Here is a 21,390-nt window from a genome sequence, read left to right as displayed (position 1 = left end):
GAAGGAAATTTTGGCTGTGATCACTAAGGCTCATCTCTCATGTTTGTTCCCATAGGAGTAAGATTGCAGCTTTCACAGACACCAGGCTCAGGACCATGAATGAAGTTATAACTGGCATCAGAACAATAAAAATGTATGCTTGGGAAAAGTCATTTGCAGAGCTTATTACCAGATTGAGAAGGTAACTTTCTGTATATGTCAAACCACAGTTTGTACCTTTTTATTTCCTGTTTTTACTGAATGGTTTAAAAGTATTACTGTTTTTTTATTTACCATCCTCCTAAAAGAAAAATATATACACTTCTTTCTTATATAGAAATGAAATTTCACATATTAATACCCAAAACTCAAGAAAGCAATGATCTTAAGACGTTAGTATTTGAGTTGATGACATTTAAACTAAAACTACAATGTATGTTAACATAGAACAAAAGGGAAGATTGTAGAGATTGGGTATATTTGTATTGGGCCAAACTTTATGAATCAGTATTTTTTATTCCAAACAGAGCCATGAAAATACCATTCCTTTTGAATTTGCTTTAGGTTTATAGAAATTTTGTCCATCTTTCATTTAAATATCTGATGAGTGTTTATACTCCAGCACAAGGTATTCATAATTCTCTGGATGCATCCTGTTACCTTTCACCTTTGCACCTTTGTAAGGGCCCCTCCCTCTGCTGGGAATACACTCTCTCATCCTTCTTTCTTCTCTGGCTTCCACCAGCCCTGACTGACTCCCACTCATCTTCTCAGGGTCCATGTATTTGTGAATTGCCTGACTTTACTGCTCTGGGTTACACATCTCTGCTTTGTGCTCCCATGGGGGCCATGCTGGCTGCCTCTCTCTAATGTCTTGGTGGACATGTGAAATTTTAGTTCCCTGACTGGGGATCAAACCATGGATGCTGTGTTAAAAGCACAGAGTCTTAACCACTGGGTAACCCATCTTCTTTTTAAGTTCATGAACTCCTGGAAGGGACAAGTTCTCTCTCTCTGTCATCCTCAAGGTACCCTCCACAGGACTTGTGATTATGAATGCTTGTTGAATGAATGTTCAAACTCAAGTGTTATTGACCCAAAATGTTTAAAAGTGTGACATTAAGCCTCCATTTAGTTGGGAGAGTGAAGTGGTAATGAAATGTGTGGTCCTTGGGTCAGGGCAGAGCCCCAAGTGTGCATTGTATAGTGTCTCCATGATGTGAGGGATGGTTTATCTTAATCTGTGTCTACTCCCTAGAAAGGGGCCACTCACACAGGGCATTTGAATTCATAGCTTGGATGTTGATGCTTCTTTTAAAATCTATTTCCTTCTCTCTTTTACAGGAAGGAAATTTCCAAGATTCTGAGAAGTTCCTACCTTTATGGAATGCATTTTATATTCTTTGACACTGCAATCAAAGTCATCCTTTTTGTCACCTTTACCACCTATGTGCTTCTTGGCAACACAATCACAGTTAACCAAGTGTTTTTGGCCATAACACTGTACCAAGTTGTGCAGTTTACAGGCATCCTCCTCTTCCCCACAGCCATCGAGAATGTAGCAGAAACAGTCGCTAGTGTCCAAAGAATCAAGGTATGGTGACAGATAACTTTTTAAAGTTTTAGGTAGATTTTAGGTAAAATGGTTCCTTTTATTTGGTGTCACTGTGTGCCAGTTAGATGAGATTTAATGCTTTTGGGTATAACTGGTAGATGTTCCAAAATGTCATACATATTCCCCTCTCTTCTTTGGTAGAATAAATTACAAATAATGTAAGATCACTGCTCATTTATGAGCAGCAGTAGCAGAGGCACAGGGTTCTTGATGTACAAGTGATGGCTGCAGGGCAACTAAAATGTCTAAAAGCAAAAGAAGTAAACAGATTGCATCTCTGTGTTAACTTTAATGACTAGCAACTGTGTTCAGTCCTGGGGTGAATTGGATTCCTCTCTGAGTCTGGAGGGAAAGAACTTTGATGAGAGGTCTTGCTCCTTGGACAGGAAGAGTGGCCTCAGATTCACTTAATTCATTGTTTAAAAATGGTTTCTTTCCTCCACAGATGGTTTGCTTGTTGATTTCTAAACATGTCTTTTGGATCTGACTTGTCCTCTTTACCCTTACTCTTTAATCCTATCTCTAATTGGCTTCTTCCTTTCAGATTTGTGATTTCCACCATATCCACTGTCTCCTTTTTTTCTGTCTCTGTATTGCCAAGGGCAAATAATTTACATCACCAAAATAAGAGCCTGGCATACAGTAGGCTCTAAAGTACTTGCATGTTTATGAGTAGGTCTAAAATGAAGGTAAACTGGCTCTGTGAGCCAGCCTGGGCATGACTGAATATCTGGGCTTTATAAAATATTTAATTGCTTTTGTCCTTCTCCTCAGTGATGGACAGACAGTAACAGATCTATAGTGAAGTTAGATAGGTTTGGGTGCGATTTTATTTTATTTTTGGGTCTTATCATAAAAGTTGTATTTTTTTATGATGAAGTTTCTATATACTATAAAAAAATGATTACTCACAAAGCAGATCAGTCATACAGGGTTAGTTCTGGTCCCCTGAGTTTTATCATTCTTTCTGCCTGGGGCTTCTAGCAACACTGTTAAGGGATGGTCCATTCAGTTCAACAATTTTTTTTTTTTTTTAACTTTTGCATCTTGAAAGAAAACACTTAGGAATATTCCTGGACCATAGTCACATTGTCAATGACAGGGTAATGTGTCCAGATGGAGGCTTCATACATGTGCTGTACTGCTGTGATTTTGTTACAGCGCTGTGATTTTGACACAGCCACTATCTTTGATCGCTGTTGCCAGGGCTCACTGTGTGGTCTGGGTACATGCAAAGTCTTACAGGGTTTCTCATTTAATCCTGACAGCAATTGAATGAGATTAGCATGTGTCCCTGCTTTATAACTAAGGAAACAGTTTTCTGTATCAGGTGAAACAATACACCATCCTCAAATAGCCTGTAAATGACATTCTAGGATTCTACCCAAAGCCTGGTTTCTTAGCCATTGTTACAGTATTGTCTTCTTTGTACCTTCTGCTAAGTGGAGTAACTCCTTAAGTGTGATTTACATCAACTAGTCTCACTCTGAAAATATGCAAAGGTTCCCTGCTTCCTGAAAAATTAAACATTTTAACTGTTAGCTCCATTGGCCATTCTGTTTGTTTCCCAGCACTTTGACAAGTGAGGAGGGAGGGAGGTGGTGAGGTTGTCTCTGTGACTGCCACAGTCACCCCCACTTTGGGGTCTTGGCTTACTCTGTTGGGCCCCTGGGTTGCCTTCTCTTCTTTCATTGATTTAAGCAAATACTGCTGAGTCTCCAGCAGCCCCACGAGCCTCTTCAGCACTTTCATTCACACTGATCCAGGGCTTCCATTTATGTACAGCCAGTCCTGCGCCACCTAGCATCATGTCGGGTGGGCTGATGTTGACTCCCTGGTAGTGTTCCAAGCCCTGTGACAGCTGACTGTGTCTGGTAGACTGTGTCTGATTCTTTAATGTAGTGCCTGGACCATACTGGACATATCATGGGCATCAAATACATACTGGATTGATTGAAACAACAATTACAGGAAATGGCTGGGAGCCTACAGAGGCCCAGGGTGGCTCAACCTGCACTAGAAGCTGGAGAAATGCAGAGGGAGGGAGCAGACTGGGGTTGGCATTCCTGGAAGATTGATCTTTGGTGTGTATGTGGTGGTAGTGTGTTTCAACTTAGGGGAGCTGGATCTTATCAAGAGTGGAAATAGATCTGACTCTTCCCTTTGTTTTCTGTGTCTGTCTGTGCATCAAACCAGCCCAACTGGACTCAGTGGGCCTGCTCTCTAAAGAGAGGAGTTGTGGCTAGCACAGCCTGGTGTTCAATGAGACTCTGCTGGCCTGGCTCCTGGTCTGGGCTCTTGAGTCTTGTAGATAAATTAGGAACACTCAGTCTTGATTAACAAACTTAGTCTGAAAGTCTTGCCAGCCATCATGAGATAAAAAGATTAAAACCATCAGACTTTATGCTAAAATGTATCTGGAGTCCAAAGATGATCATGACACAGAATTTCCTCCTGTTTGGAGTTGGGCAGTCTTTTTTCTCTCTTTTTCTTATTTTCATTTTATTTATTTTTAATTGGAGGATAATTGCTTTACAATGTTGTTGATTTCTGCTGTAGATCATGAATCAGTCATAATTATACATATATACCCCTCTTAAACCTCTGACTCTTTTCAATCCCATGGACTGTAGTCCACCAGGCTCCTCTGTCTGTGGAATTCTCCAGGCAAGAATACTGGTGTTGGTTGCCATTTCCTTTTCTGGCAGTTCTTCCCAACCCAGGGATCGAACCCAGGTCTCCTGCAATGTAGGCAGATTCTTTACCATCTGAGCTACCAGGGAAGCCCTATTTTCATTTATTTATTTATTTTTAATTGGAGGATAATTACTTTACAATGTTATGTTGATTTCTGCCATGCAATGTCATGAATCAGTCATAATTATACATATATATCATCTCCCTCTTAAACCTCCCCCCCTCCACATCCCACCCCTCTAGGTTGTCACAGAACACCAGGTGGAGCTCCCTGTGTTGCACAGCAACTTCTCTCTAGCTAACTTGCTCAGTCATGTCCAACTCTTTGCAACCCCCTGGACTGTAGCCCACTAGGCTCCTCTGTCCATGGGACTCTTCAGGCAAAAATACTGGAGTGGGTTGCCATTTCCTACTCCAGGGGATCTTCCCAACCCAGGGATTGAACCTGTCTCCTGCATTGGCAAGTTGATTCTTTACTACTGAGCCAGCTCTGTTTTACACTTGATAGTGTATATATGTCAGTGCTATTTTTCTCTCTCAACCTATGTCCCACCCTCTCCTTCCCCTGCTGTGTCCACAAGTCTGTTCTCTACATCTGCTTCTCCATTCCTTCCATGCAAATAGATTAATCAAAATCATTTTTCTAGATTCCATATATATTAATTTATGATATTTGTTTTTCTTTTTCTGACTTACTTCTCTGTATATAACAGGCTGTAGTTTCATCCACCTCACTATAACTGACTCAAATTCATTCCTTTTTATGGCATTGCCAAATTTCTTGGATCTTACAGAAAGCAAGGCGATTCCAGAAAAACATTTATTTCTGCTTTATTGACTATGCCAAAGCCTATGACTGTATGGATCACAACAAACTGGAAAATTCTTAAAGAATTGGGAATACCAGACAATCTTACCTGTCTCCTGAGAAACCTGTATGCAGGTCAAGAAACAACAGTTAGAACTGGACACAGAACAATGGACTGGTTCAAAATTGGGAAAGGAATACAACAAGGCTGTATATTGTCACCATGTTTATTTAACTTAAATGCAGAGTACATTATGATAAATGCCAGACTGGCATTTGTGAGTTATAAACAGGAATCAAGAATGCTGGGAGAAATATCATCAACCTCAGATATGTAGATTATACTAGTCTAATGGCACAAAGCAAAGAAGAACTAAATAGCCTCTTAATGAGGGTGAAAAAGTAGAGTGAAAAAGCTGGTTTAAAACTCAGTATTAAAAAACTAAGATCATGGCATCTGATCCCATCACTTCATGATAAATAGAAGAGGAAAAGTTTTAAACAGTGACAGATTTTCTCTTCTTGAGCTTTAAAACACTGCAGATGGTGAATGCAACCTTGAAATTAGAAGCTTGTTTCTTGGAAGGAAAGCTATGACAAACCTAGACAGCCTATTAAAAAGGAAAGACACCATCTTGCTAACAAGATGTAAGGTCTGTATAGTCAAAGTTATGGTCCTTCTAGTAGTCTTGTATGGATATGAGAGCTGGACCATAAAGAAGGCTGAGCACCAAAGAATTGATGCTTTCAAACTGTGGTGCTGGAGAAGACACATGAAAGTTCCTTGGACAGCATGGAGATCAAACCAGTCAATCCTAAAGGAAATCAACCCTGGATATTCATAGGAAGGACTGATGTTGAAGCTGCAGCTTCAATAATTTGGCCACCTGATATGAAGAGCTAACTCAATGGAAAAGACTCTGAGGCTGGGAAAGATTGAGGACAGGAGATTAAGAGGGCAACAGAGGATAAGATGGTTGGATGACATCACTGATTCAATGGACTTGAACTTGGGCAAACTCTGGGAGATGATGAAGGACAAGAGAGCCTGGTGTGCTGCAGTCCATGGGGTTGCAAAGAGTCAGACATGACTTAGTGATGGAAAAACAACAAAAATATCCCATTGTATATATATACCACAATTTCTTCATCCATTCATCTGTCATTGAATATCTAGATTGCTTCCATGTCCTGGCTATTGTAAATAGTGATACAGGGAACATTGAGGTACATGTGCCTTTTTGAATTATGGTTTTTCTCAAGGTGAATGCTCAGTTGTGAATGCTGGGTCATACAGTAGTTTTATTCCTAGAACTTTAAGGACTTCCATATTCTTCTCCATAGTGGCTGTATGGATTTACATTCCCACCAACAGTGTAAGAGGGTCCCCCTTTCTCCACATCCTCTCCAGCATTTATTGTTTGAAGGTTTTTTGATGATGGCCAATCTGAGTGGTATGAGGTGGTACCTCATTTAGTTTTGATTTGCATCTTGAAAGGAAATGCAAAAAAACAAAATGGTTGTCTGGGGAGGCCTTACAAATAGCTGTGAAAAGAAGAGAAGCGAAAAGCAAAGGAGAAAAGGAAGATATAAGCATCTGAATGCAGAGTTCCAAAGAATAGCAAGAAGAGATAAGAAAGCCTTCCTCAGTGGTCAATGCAAAGAAATAGAGGAAAACAACAGAATGGGAAAGACTAGAGATGTCTTCAAGAAAATTAGAGATACCAAGGAACATTTCATGCAAAGATGGGCCCGATAAAGGACAGAAATGGTATGAATCTAACAGAAGCAGAAGTTATTAAGAAGAGGTGGCAAGAATACACAGAAGAACTGTACAAAAAAGATCTTCATGACTCAGATAATCATGATGGTTTGATCACTAATCTAGAACCAGACATCCTGGAATGTGAGAGTCAAGTGGGCCTTAGAAAGCATCATTACGAACAAAGCTAGTGGAGGTGATGGAATTCCAGTTGAGCTCTTTCAAATCCTGAAAGATGATGCTGTGAAAGTGCTGCACTCAACATGCCAACAAATTTGGAAAACTCAGCAGTGGCCACAGGACTGGAAAAGGTCAGTTTTGATTCCAATCCCAAAGAAAGGCAATTCCCGAGAATGCTCAAACTATCGCACAATTGCACTCATCTCACATGCTAGTAAAGTAATGCTCAAAATTCTCCAAGCTAGGCTTCAGCAACACATGAACCGTGAACTTCCTGATGTTCAAGCTGGTTTTAGAAAAGGCAGAGGGACCAGAGATCAAATTGCCAACATCCGCTGGATCATGGAAAAAGCAAGAGAGTTCCAGAAAAACATATACTTCTGCTTTATTGACTATGCCAAAGTCTTTGACTGTGGATCACAATAGACTGTGGAAAATTCTTCAAGAGAAGGGAATACCAGACCACCTGATCTGCCTCTTGAGAAATCTGTATGCAGGTCAGGAAGCAACAGTTAGAACTGGACATGGAACAACAGACTGGTTCCAAATAGGAAAAGGAGTACGTCAAGGCTGTATATTGTCACCCTGCTTATTTAACTTATATGCAGAGTACATCATGAGAAACGCTGGACTGGAAGAAACACAAGCTGGAATCAAGATTGCTGGGAGAAATATCAATAACCTCAGATATGCAGATGACACCACCCTTATGGCAGAAAGTGAAGAGGAACTAAAAAGCCTCTTGATGAAAGTGAAAGAGGAGAGTGAGAAAGTTGGCTTAAAGCTCAACATTCAGAAAATGAAGATCATGGCATCTGGTCTCATCACTTCATGGGAAATAGATGGGGAAACAGTGGAAACAGTGTCAGACTTTATTTTTCTGGGCTCCAAAATCACTGCAGATGGTGACTGCAGCCATGAAATTAAAACATGCTTACTCCTTGGAAGGAAAGTTTTGACCAACCTAGATAGCATATTCAAAAGCAGAGACATTACTTTGCCAACAAAGGTCCGTCTAGTCAAGGCTATGGTTTTTCCTGTGTTCATGTATGGATGTGAGAGTTGGACTGTGAAGAAGGCTGAGCACCGAAGAATTGATGCTTTTGAACTGCAGTATTGGAGAAGACTCTTGAGAGTCCCTTGGACTGCAAAAAGATCCAATCAGTCCATTCTGAAGGAGATCAGCCCTGCAATTTCTTTGGAAAGAATGATGCTAAAGCTGAAACTCCAGTACTTTGGCCACCTCATGCGAAGAGTTGACTCATTGGAAAAGACTGTGATGCTGGGAGGGATTGGGGGCAGGAGGAGAAGGGGACGACAGAGGATGAGATGGCTGGATGGCATCACTGACTCGATGGACGTGAGTCTGAGTGAACTCCGGGAGTTGGTGATGGACAGGGAGGCCTGGCGTGCTGCCATTCATGGGGTCGCAAAGAGTCGGACACGACTGAGTGACTGAACTGAACTGAACTGAACTGAGGTGGCCTCCACTGAACATAGAGTTGCCTATTCACTGGGCTGTCCAGGTTATTTCTGTAGGTACAATTTTTTTTTTTTTAACTTATTTATTTTTAAGTGAAGGATACTTGCTTTACAGTATTGCATTGGTTTCTACCAAATATCAACATGAATCAGCCATAGGTTTACCCATGCTTCTCCCACCTGAACATCTCTCCTACATCCCTCCCAATATCACCCCTCTAGGTTGTTACCCAGCCCCTGATTAGAGTTCCCTAAGTCAGACAGCAAATTCCCATTGGCTATCTCTTTTATATATGGTAATGTATGTTTCCATTTTACTCTCTCCATACATCCCCCTCCTTCCTCCCCCACTAGCCTTGTCCATAAGTCTGTTCTCTATGTTTGTGTCTTTATTGCTGCTCTGCAAATAGGTTAATCTGTATTATCTTTCTAGATTCCACATATGTGCATTAGTATTTGATATTTGTTTTTCTCTTTCTGACATAATTCATTCTGTATAATAGGCTCTAGTTCATCCACCTCATTAAAGGGAAAGGGAAGTCACTCAGTCATGTCTGACTTTTGTGACCCCATGGGCTGTAGACTACCAGGCTCCTCCATCCATGGAGTTTTCCAGGCAAGAGTACTGGAGAGGGGTGCCATTTTCTTCTCCAGGGAATCTTGCCTGACCCAGGGATTGAACCTGGGTCTCCCACATTGCAGGCAGACACTTTACCATCTGAGCCACCAGGGAATCCCATCCAACTCGTTAGGGCTGACTCAAATGCATTCCTTTAATGGCTGAGTAATATTTCATTGTATATATATACCACCACTTCTTTTTCTTTTTAGTTAATTTATTTATTTTAATTGGAGGCTAATTACTTTATAATATTTTAGTGGTTTTTGCCATACATTGACATGAATCAGCCATGGGTGTACATGTGTTCTCCATCCTGAACCCTCCTCCTACCTCCCTCCCATCCCATCCCTCAGGGTCATCCCAGTGCACCAGCCCTGAGCACCCTGCCTCATGCATTGAACTTGGAATGTTGATCTGTTTCACATGTGGTAATATACGTTTCATTGCTATTCTCTCAAATCATCCCACCTTCACCTTCTCCCACAGAGTCCAAAAATCTGTTCTTTATCTCTGTGTCTCTTTTGGTGTCTCAAATACAGGGTCATCATTACCATCTTTCCAAATATCATATATATGTATTAGTATACTGTATTGGTGTTTTTCTTTCTGACTACTTCACTGTGTATAATAGTCTCCAGTTTCATCCAACTCATTAGAACAGATTCAAATGCATTCTTTTTAATGGCTGAATAATATCCCATTGTATATACCTACCATGGCTTTCTTATCCATTTGTCTGCTGATAGACATCTAGGTTGTTTCCATGTCCTGCCTATTGTAAACAGTGCTGTGATGAACATTTGGGTACATGTGTCTCTTTCAATTCTGGTTTATTCTAGTTCTGTGAAAAATACCATTGGTAGCTTGATAGGGATTGCATTGAATCTGTAGATCGCTTTGGATAGAATACTCATTTTCACTATATTGATTCTTCTGATCCACAAACATTGTATATTTCTCTGTCTATTTGTGTCATCTTTGATTTCTTTCATCAGTGTTTTATAGTTTTCTATATACAGACCTTAGTTTCTTTTGGTAGATTTATTCCTAAGTATTTTATTCTTTTCATCGTAATGATGAATGGAATTTTTGCCTTAATTTCTTTTTCTGTTTTATCATTGTTAGTGTATAGGAATGCAAGGATTTCTCTGTGTTAATTTTATATCCTGCAACTTTACCATATTCATTGATTAGCTCTAGTAATTTTCTGGTGGTGTCTTTAGGGTTTTCTATGTAGAGGATCATATCATCTGCAGTGAGAGTTTTTCTTCTTTTCCAATCTGGATTCCTTTTATTTCTTTTTCTTCTCTGATTGCTGTGGCTAAAACTTCCAAAACAATGTTGAATAGTAGTGATGAGAGTGGGCACCCTTGTCTTGTTCTTGACTTTAGGGCAAATGCTTTCAATTTTTCACCATTTAAGATAATGTTTGCTGTGGGTTTATTAGATATGGGTTTTATTATTTTGTGGTTTGTTCCTTCTATGCCTGGTTTCTGCAGGTTTTTTTTTTTTTAATCATAAATAAATGTTGAATTTTATCAAAGGCTTTCTCTGCATCTATTGAAATAATTATATGTTTTTTATCTTTAGTTTGTTAATGTGGTGTATCACATTGATTGATTGTGAATATTAAAGAACCTTGCATCCCTGGGATAAAGCCCACTGGGTCATGATATATGATCTTTTTAATATGTTGTTGGATTCTGTTTGCTAGAACTTTGTTGAGGATTTTTGCATCTATGTTTGTCAGTGATATTGGCCTGTAGTTTTCTTTTTTGTGGCATCTTTGTCTGGTTTTGGTATTAGGGTGATGGTGGCCTTATAGAATGAGTTTGGAAGTTTTACCTTCCTCTTTAATTTTCTGGAAGAGTTTGAGTAGACTAGGTGTTAGCTCTTTTCTAAATTTTTGGTAGAATTCACCTGTGAAGTCATCTGGTCCTAGGCTTTTGTTTGCTGGAAGATTTTTTTATTTCAGTTTCAATTTCTGTGCTTGTGATGGGTCTGTTAAGATTTTCTATTTCTTCCTGGTTCAGTTTTGGGAAGTTATACTTTTCTAAGAATTTGCCCATTTCTTCCAAGTTGCCCATTTTATTGTCATATTGTTGCTGATAGTAGTCTCTTATGATCCTTTGTATTTCTGTGTTGTCTGTTGTGATTTATCCGTTTTAATTTTTAATTTTGTTAATTTGATTCTTCTCCCTTTTTTCCTTGATAAGTCTGGCTAATGGTTTGTCTATTTTATTTATCTTCTCAAAGAACTAGCTTTTAGTTTTGTTGATTTTTGCTATAGTGTCCTTTGTTTCTTTTTAATTTATTTCTGCCCTAATTTTTATGATTTATTTCCTTCTACTAACCCTGGGGTTCTTCATTGTTTCTTTTTCTAGTTGCTTTAGGTGTAAAGTTAGGTTATTTATTTGATTTTTCTCTTGTTTCTTGAGGTAAGCTTGCATTGCTGTGAACCTTCCCTTTTGCACTGCTTTTACTGAATCCCATGGGTTTTGGGTTGTGGTGTTTTCATTTTCATTTGTTTCTATGAATATTTTTATTTCTTTTTTTAATTTCTTCCATGATTTGTTATTCAGAAGCATGTTGTTTAGCCTCCATATATTTGTATTTTTAATAGTTTTTTTTTTTTTCCCCTGTAGTTGACATCTAATCTTACTGCATTGTGATAGAAAAGGATGCTTGAAATGATTTGAATTTTTTTTTTTTTTTTTTGAATTTACCAAGGCTATATTTATGGCCCAGGATGTGATCTATCCTGGAGAATGTTCTGTGTGCTCTTGAGAAAAACATGAAATTCATTGTTTTGGGGTGAAATGTCCTAAAGATATCAATTAGGTCTAACTGGCCCATTGTATCATTTAAAGTTTGTGTTTCCTTGCTAATTTTCTGTTTGGTTGATCTAACCATAGGTGTGAATGGGGTATTAAAACTCCCACTATTATTGTGTTACTGTTAATTTCCCCTTTATTCCTTGTTAGCATTTGTCTTACATATTGTGGTGCTCCTATGTTGGGTGTATATATATTTATAATTGTTATATCTTTTCCTTGGACTGATCCTTTATCATTATGTAGTATCCTTCTTTGTCTCTTTTCACGGCCTTTATTTCAAAGTCTATTTTATCTGATATGAATATTGCTACTCCTGCTTTCTTTTTGTCTCCATTTGCATGAAATATCTTTTTCCAGCCCTTCACATTCAGTCTGTATGTGTCCCTTGGTTTGAGGTGGGTCTCTTGTAGACAGCATATATATAGGGGTCTTTTTTTTGTATCCATTCAGCCAGTCTTTGTCTTTTTGTTGGGGCTTTCAACCTATCTACATTTAAGGTAATTATTGATAAGTATGATCCCACTGCCATTTATTTTGTTGTTTTGGGTTCGAGTTTATAAACCTTTTCTGTGTTTCCTATATAGAGAATATTCTTTAGCAGTTATTGGAGAGACGGTTTGGTGGTGCTGAATTCCCAGCTTTTGCTTGTCTGTAAAGCTTTTGAATTCTCCTTCATATTTTAATGAGATCCTTGATGAGTATAGCAATCTTGATTGTAGGTTTTTCTCTTTCATCACTTTAAGTATGTCCTGCCACTCCCTTCTGGCCTGAAGAGTTTCTATTGAAAGATTAGTTGTTATCCTAATGGGGATGTTATTTGTTGCTTTTTCCTTGCTGCTTTTAATATTTACTCTTTGTGTCTGATCTTCATTAGCTTGATTAATATGTGTCTTGGGGTCTTTATCCTTGGGTTTATCCTGTTTGGGACTCTCTGGGTTTTTTGACTTGGCTGGCTATTTCCTTCCCCATTTTAGGGAAATTTTCAACTATTATCTCCTCGAGTATTTTCTCTTGGCCTTTTTTTTTTTTTCTTCTTCTGGGACTCCTATGGTTCAAATGTTGGGCATTTAATATTGTCCCAGAGGTCTTTGAGGTTGTGCTCATTTCTTGTAGTTCTTTTTTTCCTCTCTGCTTCATTGATTTCCATCATTCTATCCTCCACCTCACCTATCCTATCTTCTGCCTCAGTTATTCTACTGTTGGTTTCTTCCAGAATGCTTTTGATCTCAGTTATTGCATTATTCAATATTGATTGACTCTTCTTTATTTCTTCTAGGTCTTTGTTAAACATTTCTTGCATCTTCTCAATCCTTGTCTCTAGTCTATTTATCTGTAACTCCATTTTGTTTTCAAGATGTTGGACCATCTTTACTTATTCATTATTGTCCAGGTATTCTCCCTATCTCCACCTCTTTTGTTTGGTTTGATGGGCATTTATCATGTTCCTTTACCTGCTGTATATTTCTCTGCCTTTTCATTTTGTTTAGATTGCTGTGTTTGGGTTGGCCTTTCTGTAGGCTGGAAGTTTGTGGTTCCTCTTTTTGTGAAGCTAGCTCCCTGTGGGTGGGGTTGGACAAGTGGTTTGTCAAGGTTTCCTGGTTAGGTGCTGGGACCAGCCCAACAACAAACTGACATGATGGAGTGGTGCTGCAGAAGAATAAAGAAAACTAAGACTCAGAAATAAGGTGAGGATCAGGGGGCTGATGCCATTTGTAGGCAAAAGCCAAGATCCTGATCCTTGCAGGCTTTTTATTGCTAACATCTACTTTCTTGTGTGTGCTCTAAAGATATCTGTTTTTTACAATTTCAGATTGGGGATAAATGATATACAATGCACAGTCCTCAATGTCAAACCTTCAGGCATTTCATGACTATGTTTAGCCCTTCAGCTAGTGACGACCTTTTTCAGCAACTCCCTCAAGGCTCTGGTCAGGAGAACAGTCACTAATATTTTTCCATCAATCACATCACTACTTCAGCATCTTGTTTTCAAGATGTTTTCCCACGATTTACTTTTTACTGCTCCCAGCCCTTTGCCTGGGGGTGATGAGAAACTCATTCTTATTTTTCAAAGAAGCCTTGTTAATTATAGTATAAGCCTGTGCATTTGCCTGCAAGAATATAATCAATCTGATTTTGTGTTGATCATCTGGTGATGTCCATGTATAGAGTCTTCTCTTGTGTTGTTGGAAGAGGGTGCATATTCCCTACATATCCCCCTTTTTAGAAGCTTATTTTTAATGATTATTGTTGATCATAGAAGCCAAAGTGATAGTCACTAATTGCTGTTGTTGTCCATCGACTTTCTTGGTAATTCACTGCCAGACTATGAAGAAACAGAAAAAAAGACATATAAAAATTAACATAAAACCAGCCATTTATCCTCTGATAGTTGTCAAGTATGGAATGGGATTTAATTGAGAAATCCCATTTGCTGCTGCTTCTAGCAGATTAGATCCTTGCAAAAGGTGTAGTTTCTGAGAGAAAGTTTCCATAATCTCTTGTTGTAAATTATTAATATCCAGAGATATATTACCTTGATTTAAGAGGTGTTGTTTAACTTTGTCTCAATGAAGTGAAGATTCATTATATTTGTGAGGAGTGACACAAAAAGAAGTTATGTGCCAATCACACTTAAGACGAATCTGTTTTTGCATACTATTTACTCAATCACCTAGTATAACAACCTTTGTAAATCAGCCATTTGTGCAGTGAATTTTCCATCTGTTTTTCTCTAGGTAGACCAAAGAACATCAGAGTCTTTATGCCATTCTTGCACAAAGTGTGCAGTCTGTTCACTCTGAAGTAATGCCACTCCTGCTACAGCTGCTCTAGTAGCTATAGCAATAATTCCTAAAATGGCAGCAATTAACAGTCCAATAAACCGTTTAGTGCGTTTTAACACTTTCTTAAGGATTTCTTCTGCAATATAGACTGTGGGGGTATCCTGCCATGGTCTATTCATTTTTACAGGAAGCCATACTCCAGATCTGATTTTTAGAACATATAGAGAATAGTCATTCTGAAACTGGAGAGAATAATTGATACAAGTGTAAAAGGAACAACTTTGACAAGTAAGTAACCCAGAAGAGACATTATAAAAAGTAGGTCTTATCAAAAATACAAAAGGTAAATGAACAGATGCTTTAATCCAATGGGTTGAATTTTTATCAAACTGTAAGGAATGACCAGATACTATTGAATTAAATTGCCCCTTCCATGCTGTTATGAGTTGGAAGGCAGCTGATATTTTCCACAATTCTGAATGTAAAGGCATATAAGGTAATTTAGGCAAGGGAGGGGAGAAGCTCCCTCCATGCCAATATATAGAGCTAATAACAATGTTATTGATGGAATCTAAAGCTGAAACTCCAGTACTTTGGCCACCTCATGCAAAGAGTTGACTCATTGGAAAAGACTCTGATTCTGGAAAGGATTGGGGGCAGGAGGAGAAGGGAACGACAGAGGATGAGATGGCTGGATGGCATCACTGACTCAATGGACGTGAGTTTCAGTGAACTCCAGGAATTGGTGATGGACAGGGAGGCCTGACGTGCTGCAATTCATGGGGTCTCAAAGAGTCAGACACGACTGAGCGACTGAACTGAACTGAATGTATTGTTTAATGATACAGGTAAATCCAAATTATTATTTTTGTCGAAAGGATCTCCTTTGGGACTCCAATCAGTAATTTCTCCATCAGTCTTCTTGGCACCACATGTCCAGTATTAGCATTACATAATTTCATTGTACCCAATGCTCTTCTTCCAACTCCAGATTTTATCAAAATAAAACAGTTAGGTAGATGGAATGGAAACATTTGTAGTAGTTTTTCTCCTGTGATATTAAAGGAAATGTTTCTAACAAAAAAAAATGAGTTTTGTTCCTTTGAAGTTCTTTAACTATAGATAACCAACTTTGTAATCCTCTTTTAAGACAGTGAGTTTCCACTCCCATACATATAGGGGTAAGATCTGGTCCCACAGTATAATTGACAGTAACATTTGAAAGTTGTCGGGCCTCTTCTTCTAGTTTTAAATGTTGAGCTTTAATATAGACTGTGAGGTGGGTCAAAAGAGCCACGTAACCAAGAAGAGTCATTTATGAAAATTGGAACAGAAGAATCCTCCCACATAATTGGCCTTAATAGGGGAGGATTGGGCACAGATGGAGAAACAGTGGAAACAGTGTCAGACTTTATTTTTTTCGGCTCCAAAATCACTGCAGATGGTGATTGCAGCCATGGAATTAAAAACAGGGTGACAATACTCATTGGAAGGAAAGTTATTTTTCAAACTAGATAGCATATTCAACATCCAACATTATTTTGCCAACAAAGGTCCATCTAGTCAAGGCTATGGTTTTTCCATGTGGTCATGTATGGATGTAATGTTGGACTGTATTAGAAGGCTTTCCATAATTTCCAATTGATGCTTTTCTACTGTCCAGTTTTAGAAGACTCTTGAGAGTCCCTTGGACTGCAAGGAGATCCAACCAGTCCATTCTGAAAGAGATCAGCCCTGGGATTTCTTTGGAATAATAAAAATGAAACTTGGTACTTTGGCCACTTCATAAGAGTTGACTCATTTTGAAAAGACTCTGATGCTGGGAGATGCTGGGAGGGATTTGGGGCAGGAGGAGAAAGGGACAACTGAGGATGAGATGGCTGGATGGCATCACTGACTGAAATGGACGTGAGTCTGATTTTAACTCCGGGCTCAGGTAAAAGGACATGGAACCTGGAGAGTGATTTATGAAAATTGAAAAAAAGAGTCAGACACAACTGAGCTGACTGAACTGAGAACATATGCCCAATAAGTATGATTGGCACCTACCATGGTAGTTACCACAGATAACATAGCCAAGAACATGGTAGCTGAGGTCAAAGGCTGTCCCTGTTCTTTGACCAATTTTTCCTATTCAATGATCAATTTCTTCAATTGACCCCAAGTGGGTGGTTTGGCTTTGTTGGTCCATGGAGCTGGTTCAGGGCAGTTGCTGATCATCAGTCTTGTTATCCCCATCACTGGTGGCTCTCCAGAGGATTGATGTCAAACCATGTCCTCTTCTTTCCTTACTTTGACATGCCTTCCTGGTATCCAATGGTGTTGTCCATCATCTGAAATGACAAGAGTGTAACCTTGTCCTTTCTTAAGTCTAAAGCCCTTACAACAATTGTTCATAGCATTTTCCAACCATACAGGAGTATTATCTGCAATCATTTGACCAGGAATATAATTTTCACTAAGAATGGTATTCTGAAAATGCACTGTTACTGCTGATGTTGTATGATCCAATTGTAAATCCAAAAATTTAAAGTAAATTAGCTTGGACTAATTTCTCTTTTGGTGTCATCAATATGCCATACTTTTCTCCCCCTTTCTGTTTAAAAAGCATATTTTTTAGAGTATGATGAGTGTGTTCAAGACCACAATGAGTGGTCTTGAGAATTATATGGAATACCTGTAGAATGAGAAATATTCCAATCAGATAAAATTTTTGCAAAACCATGACTCACATATGCAGGGCCATTATCAGTTTTAACATGTTTTGGTAGGCCCATGTAAGAAAAGGCCTTCAAAAAACGTGAGATAACATGAGCAGATGTTTCTTCAGAATGAGCAGAAGCATAAATCATGCATGAATATGTATCCACAGAAACATGAACAGCTCCCAAATGTCCAAAAGAAGGGACATGAGTAACATCAGTCTGCCAAATCATTGGGATAAAGGCCTCTGGGATTAACCCCTGTAGTTGTAGGAATGTGGTAAGTAAGAATATATGTAGGGCAGGCAGAAACAATATTTCTGGCCTCTTGTCTGGATAATTGAAATTTATTCATCAAGCCATGTATATTTATATATGTGAGTTGATGAAATTCATAATGAGTAAAAAAGCAATTAACAAAGAGTTGATGGAATCATTGCCCTTTGCCAATGGTCTGAGCAATATAGAATGAGATCTGATATGTATAATGTAAAAAGGGCAGAATGAAGCCTTAATATATTTTGTAATTGAGATAACATTGTAATAATAGATGATTTAGAAGAAGCCTTTTGTAGAGATATGGTTTCAATGATTTGTGTTATCTGTATAGCATCTTGAGAATCTGATATAATATTTAAAGCTGTAGAAACATTCTGTAATAAGGTAGCAATAACCTTTAATTCATCTTGTTGAACAGAGGCTAGGGTAGATTGACAAACCTTTGTTGTGATACAGTATAATCAGCTTTGAGAGTTTTATTTATGTCAGTAAAATACATGGGGCATTAGCAAGAAGAATTGTTTTAGTAATAATAGGAATTATCCACTTGTGTTTAGCAGCAATAGTAATCAAAGGTGACTTTGGAAAATGGTTATGAACCTCACCTATGAAATCAGCAATGGCAATTTGCCAATCCATACTGGTAACAAATAATCTATGGATTTGTTTATTAGTGAAAGGAAAAACAATTCATATGGATCATAATCAGAAAGTTGTATACATCTGGATCTCATTTTTGAAATAAGAAAGGAAATAAACATTATATAAGTAGTCATTATTTTCTTAGAAGTGTGGGATAAAATTTCCCATTCCAGGATACCCTGCAGTTGTCATAATATTCCTGTAGGGAAATCTAAAGCAGGAAGAATAAGTAAAGAAATTGGAACAGTCAGATCTACTTGTTTAAGTTGTCTTTGTTGTATAGCTTGATTTACAAGATTCAATTTCTGTTTAGCCTGTTCTGTTAGTATATGGGGTTTGTTTAAATCAAATTCTCCTTGCAGGATTTGAAATATATGTGTTAAGGAATGATTGGGAATTCCTAAAGATGGTTGTAACCAATTTATATCTCCTAAATAATTTCTTAAAATCATTTAAAATTTTCAAGGAATCAGTTTGAATTTATATTTTTTTGTGGTTTAATAATATTTATTTGCAATATATATCCTAAATAGGTATATGGTTCCTGCTTTTGTGATTTATCAACAGCAATATATAACCCATATTCTTTTAATTTAATTTCTGTATTTAAGAAAATGCGTTGAAGTTCCTCAGCAAAAGGAAAAGCTAAAATAATATCATTCATATAGTGGATAATATAAGCATGAGGGAATTGTTTTCTAATAAATTTAAGTGGTTGGGAGATGTATAATTGACATAATGTAGGACTATTAAGCATTCCTTGTGGCAATACCTTCCAGTAATACCGAGACACTGGTTTTTTTTTTTTTATTATTAAATTGATGGTATAGTAAAAGCAAAATGGAGAGCATTAAATTCTTGTAGAGGAATAGTATAAAAACAATCTTTAAGATCAATGATTTTTATTTTCCAATTTCGTGGTATCATAGAAGGTGACAGAATGCCTGGTTGTAAAGCACCCGTAGGTTTGATTATAGCATTAATTTTTCTTAAATCAGTTAACATTCTCCATTTCCCAGATTTCTTCTTAATAACAAAGACAGGAGAATTCCAAGGACTAGTAGTTGAGGCAATATGATTAAGAGATAATTGTTCCTCTACTAGCTGTTCAAGAGCCTGTAACTTTTCATGTGATAGGGGCCACTGGTCTGTCCAAGTAGGCTCATCAGATTTCCATGTCAACTTAAGTGCTGTTTTTGTTGTTTGCCAGTTCAGTTAAGTTCAGTAAAAAACCAGTTGTGTATTTTGAACAGGAGTTGCATCCCAGGCCTATTTATCACCAATTTTTTTAGTTCACTCAGACTCATGTCCATCGTAGGAAGTGATTACATCCAGCCATCCATTGCCTCTGTCTAGATCCCACCCCATAAATTAATAGGGATCCCAGCATCAAAGAGTCTTTTGTTGTTTGGGGCCTGAGTCAAAATCTTAGTACTTTTTGAATAAAGAAAATTCCAGATGCTGGGAAAGATTGAGGGCAGTAGGAGAATGGACTGAGGATGAGATGGCTGGATGACAGTCCAAGGACTCTCACATGAATCTTCTGAACACCACAGTTGGTGATGGACAGGGAGGCCTGGTGTCAGCTGTGATTCATGGGGTCCAACTGCAGATCCATTGGACATGACCACTGAAAACCTGAACTAAATAATGAATGATGTTGAACATCTTTTCAGTTGTAAACTAATAGTCATCTGTATTTTTCTTTATGCTGTATAATGTCTGGTTATAACTCTTTTGCCCAAGGATTAAGCATTTTTTTTTCTGGTATTGATTTGTATCTGCAGTGATTTTGGATTTTTGAAATTAACCCTTTGTCACTTGTTTCATTTTGTTTATTATTTTTTCCCATTCTGATGGGTTGTCTTTTGATCTTTGTTTATAGTTTGAGTTTTACTTTTTCAAAATCTTCTTTCAATTTCATCAAGTCCCTTTTTAATTTATTTTTTTTCTTTCTATAACTGTAGGATCTGGGTATCTGAGGTTCTTGATGATTTATCCCGCCATCTTGATTCCAGCTATGTTTTCCTCTAAGATTCTAGTGTTTATCTTATATTTAGATCTTTAATCCATTTTAAATTTATCTTTGTGACAATGTTACAGCCTTGATTTTAATTTCATTTTTTTATTTGGAACCAGTCCAGTTTTCCATGTCCAGTTCTTGAGGAAATTATCTTTGCCTGCATTGTATATTCTTGCATCCTTTGTCAAAAATAAGTCAGGTATTCCCATTTTGTTAGTGCCCTTTCCACAAAGATTGTGTCCACACAGTCAAAGGCTTTTGCTTACTAAAGCTTCAATGTACTGTAATAGATGTTGTTTTTAATGAATATTTTGGCAGAATGATCCATCATTTTTCAGGCCTCAGGTAAAAAGTATTATAATTTGAATCCTGACTGTGTTTATATTTTCAGTAATTTGTTTAGTCATGTCCAACTAGTTGTTGTTACATAAATTGTCCATTGCATCAATAGATCTGTCCATCATCAATTAATAGGGATTCTGCAACTCAAACTCATAAAGTCCATGTTGTTGTTTGATGCCATCCATCCATTTTATCCTTTTTGAATATTTTCCTGCCCCCAATCCTGATGCTGGGAAAGATTGAGAACAGGAGTCTTTTCCAATGAGTCAATGAGATGCCTGGATGGCATCAAATACTGGAGTTTCAGAGTTTGGGTGAATTCCTTCCAAAGAACACCCAGGACTGATCTCTTTAGAATGGACTGCATTGGGGTTGCAGTCCAAGGGACTCTCAAGAGTCTTCTCCAACACCACAGTTCAAAATCAATGATTCAGCGCTCATCTTTTCATGTAATTATTAGCCATCTATATCTTTTTTGGACAATGTCTGCTGGAAAAACCATTTGCCTTGACTTTTTGACCTTTGTTTTTCAAATTGATTTGTCTCTGCTGCTTTAAATTTTGAAATTAGTTTGGTCATCAGTTTCCTTCCAAGGAGTATCATTTTTTTATTCTGAGGGCTGTCAATCACCATC

The 21,390-nt window shown here is 37.9% G+C and overlaps 1 non-coding gene across 1 annotated transcript in view; it reads left to right on the top strand.

Moving 5' to 3' along the window:
* The window catches only part of LOC102287322 (ATP-binding cassette sub-family C member 4), a 236,515-nt gene that overhangs the window by 52,105 nt on the left and 163,020 nt on the right, over positions 1-21,390 (top strand). The window contains exons 7-8 of the transcript XR_011466364.1: positions 56-181; positions 1,324-1,573. This is a non-coding gene — a transcript (ATP-binding cassette sub-family C member 4). The remainder of the gene's footprint in view (positions 1-55; positions 182-1,323; positions 1,574-21,390) is intronic.

This window comes from Bos mutus, chromosome 12, assembly GCF_027580195.1.
Source record: "Bos mutus isolate GX-2022 chromosome 12, NWIPB_WYAK_1.1, whole genome shotgun sequence".
Classification (NCBI taxonomy): Eukaryota; Metazoa; Chordata; class Mammalia; order Artiodactyla; family Bovidae; genus Bos; species Bos mutus.
The sequence above is the reverse complement of the archived record's forward strand: the minus strand, read 5'-3'. Positions and strand labels throughout refer to the sequence as shown.